Source organism: Achroia grisella, unplaced genomic scaffold (genome assembly GCF_030625045.1).
Source record: "Achroia grisella isolate CSIRO2021 unplaced genomic scaffold, CSIRO_AGI_Agris_v1 utg352, whole genome shotgun sequence".
Classification (NCBI taxonomy): Eukaryota; Metazoa; Arthropoda; class Insecta; order Lepidoptera; family Pyralidae; genus Achroia; species Achroia grisella.
Window position 1 is genome coordinate 29,427 of NW_026712812.1, and position 2,552 is coordinate 31,978.

The following is a 2,552-nucleotide window of genomic DNA, read 5'->3' on the forward strand; positions in this document are numbered from 1 at the left end:
TACAGCTAGTATTTAAATAGATTCTTAGTAAAAATGTAATTGCGTTGGAATAAAGAACATGTGTACGGTATCTAAATACAATGTATGAAGTCTTGCATATTACACTGGTTGTATAATATTATATAAACTTTCTTCTTAAATAACAACTATAACTGCATAATACTAGTGGGTACGTTTCGACTGACCGTTGATGAGTTGGTTAATCACCCAATTAACACTCTCTCTTCATAATAATAGTATAGAATAATAATTACTATGCCAACATATCGAATCAATACTTATTGAATGGAAAAAAATTAACAAACAATAAAGAAAATATTTAAACTTGATGAGATGTGTTATTAACATAATTGAGTGCGTTTTAGTATGCGATCTACATAGAATTGCCATCAGTTAGCTACGGGATGAAAAATTATTGTGTGAAGTTTTGTAGAAGTTATCTGTGTATATGACTGATTTAATCACTAATTGAGGCCACTTCTTATCTGTATATCTTTTTTATTTGTAAACGTATTGGGATAAAACATATAATTAAGTATATTTTTTATAATACATTAGTAAAAATCACATATATATCGGTTAAGCTGTTTCTGAGATTAGTACATAAAAAATATCATTGTTTTTTTATAGTTTTTCTCATATGTGTATCTTCCATGTACTGAGAGAGTAGTTTTTTCATTGTAAGTATATATAAACATGCATGCATTTGGTCCTACTAGATGTTAATTCTCATCAGGTGATAACTTCATTTTTTCATGTACATTTGTTTTTGTGTTTTATTGTTATGATACTTGTTCCACCACTCCTCTATAGATGTGTAGATAATAAAAATTAAATGTGAATTGTAATTGTCTTCGATAGAAGACTTTTAATTTCATTCCTAGTCTTATTCTTATAATTTTATATAGTAAGACTACATCATAAAGTTTAAATCTAGTTTCTCGATTACAATTTATACACTTTAATGTTTATGTTATTGACAACAATGTATTTCTAAATTAGTATTTTTATTCGGTTGTAGAACGCGGGACTTATATTATTGATATTCAAAGTATGAGTAAATAAATATGATTTTCTGTAAATTATATATAGTATATATATATATAGGTATATAGTAAGGATAGTTTTTTGATACTGAAGTAGCAAAAAAACTGTTTGCCTACTAGATATTACGTGGAAACTATACGGCTATACCTATATATGAACAGGCCTATGAAAACATCATGTGATGCCCTTCCAGAATCCAGCTCAAATGCTATTCCAGATTATGGCTGACATATCTCCGTGCTAATTTCATATTATAAGATGTATTTCGGATTATAAAAAAGACTAAACAGATTATAAGCTGGAGTATCCTGTAGTTGTCATATCTTATGAGTCCATCTTACTGATGCCCATGTATTTTCAATGTAGAACTCTTTGTATTAAAGGAATACATGGTTACTTTATGTACTAGTTTAGTATAAGAGTAATATTTACAAAAGTGGACGTGAGCAGAGTGGCGCAGTGGAAGCGTGCTGGGCCCATAACCCAGAGGTCCGTGGATCGAAACCACGCTCTGCTAGGCATCGATCATTTTGTTTTATGATTGCTATTTTTATTGAATATATAATTTTTGCAATATTTTTTTATATTTAATATTTAATGCAAAGTACGTAGTTTAAAATCAAAAGCCGAATATAGTAAAGGGTTTCATTTCAGATCAGCTGCTCCTAACTGACCAATCCTTTTTTTATTGTAAATAATATATCAATAAATAAATAGAATTGCTAAATAAATATGTCTATAAGTATTGTAAATTTATTATTATTTGTTTATTTTATAAATATTTAAAAAATGATATTAAAGGGAAAATCTATTGTAAGAAATTACTTTCGTCTAGTCACACTGTCCTTATTTATACGTACGTAGTAATCTGAATTCGGCAGTTAATTAATAATATTTTTTATTCCTCATAGGTATTTTTCATTTGTTTAGGAGCTCTTGGTCTACCTAAGGTCGTAAATATTTAATAACCATTTATTACACATATAATACATACAAATCAATGTAATTCCTATAAAGTGCAGTTGCTGTCCTGGAAATGTATACTTATTTATTTAATTTAAATAAAATATGAATATTAAACTGTGTATTCTATTAAAAATTGATCTAAATGAAAAACAATAATAAAAGTGATCAATTGGTCACGCCAAGTAATACAATGAAAGCGTGATAATTGATTCATTTTGTTCAGAACATTGATAAGACGAGGCACAATTTATTTGTGCATTCACCTTTCAATTATTAAATTTCCTTTATATAACGTAACAATATAATTATAGTTACTTACGTTATTTTTAAAGTTAATTGAATTATTTTCATTAACTTTTACATTTAAATTTAATAACTGCTACATTACAATGTACTTTAATAGGAACATTTTAATTTTACAACAAAAACAAATATTCCGTTTTGTAAAGAGACCTTTATAAATATTTGTTGTCGCTTCGGTGACTTTTTTGTATGTTATAGTATTGTATCTTTGTACTGTATTGTATATATATATAAAG

At 27.0% G+C, this 2,552-nt stretch overlaps 1 non-coding gene across 1 annotated transcript; it reads left to right on the forward strand.

Annotated features, from left to right (window-relative positions):
• Window positions 1–1,492: 1,492 nt before the first annotated feature.
• On the forward strand, window positions 1,493–1,564 carry Trnam-cau (transfer RNA methionine (anticodon CAU)). Its single transcript has one exon. It is a non-coding gene; the product is annotated as a tRNA-Met (tRNA).
• The last annotated feature ends 988 nt before the right edge of the window (window positions 1,565–2,552 follow it).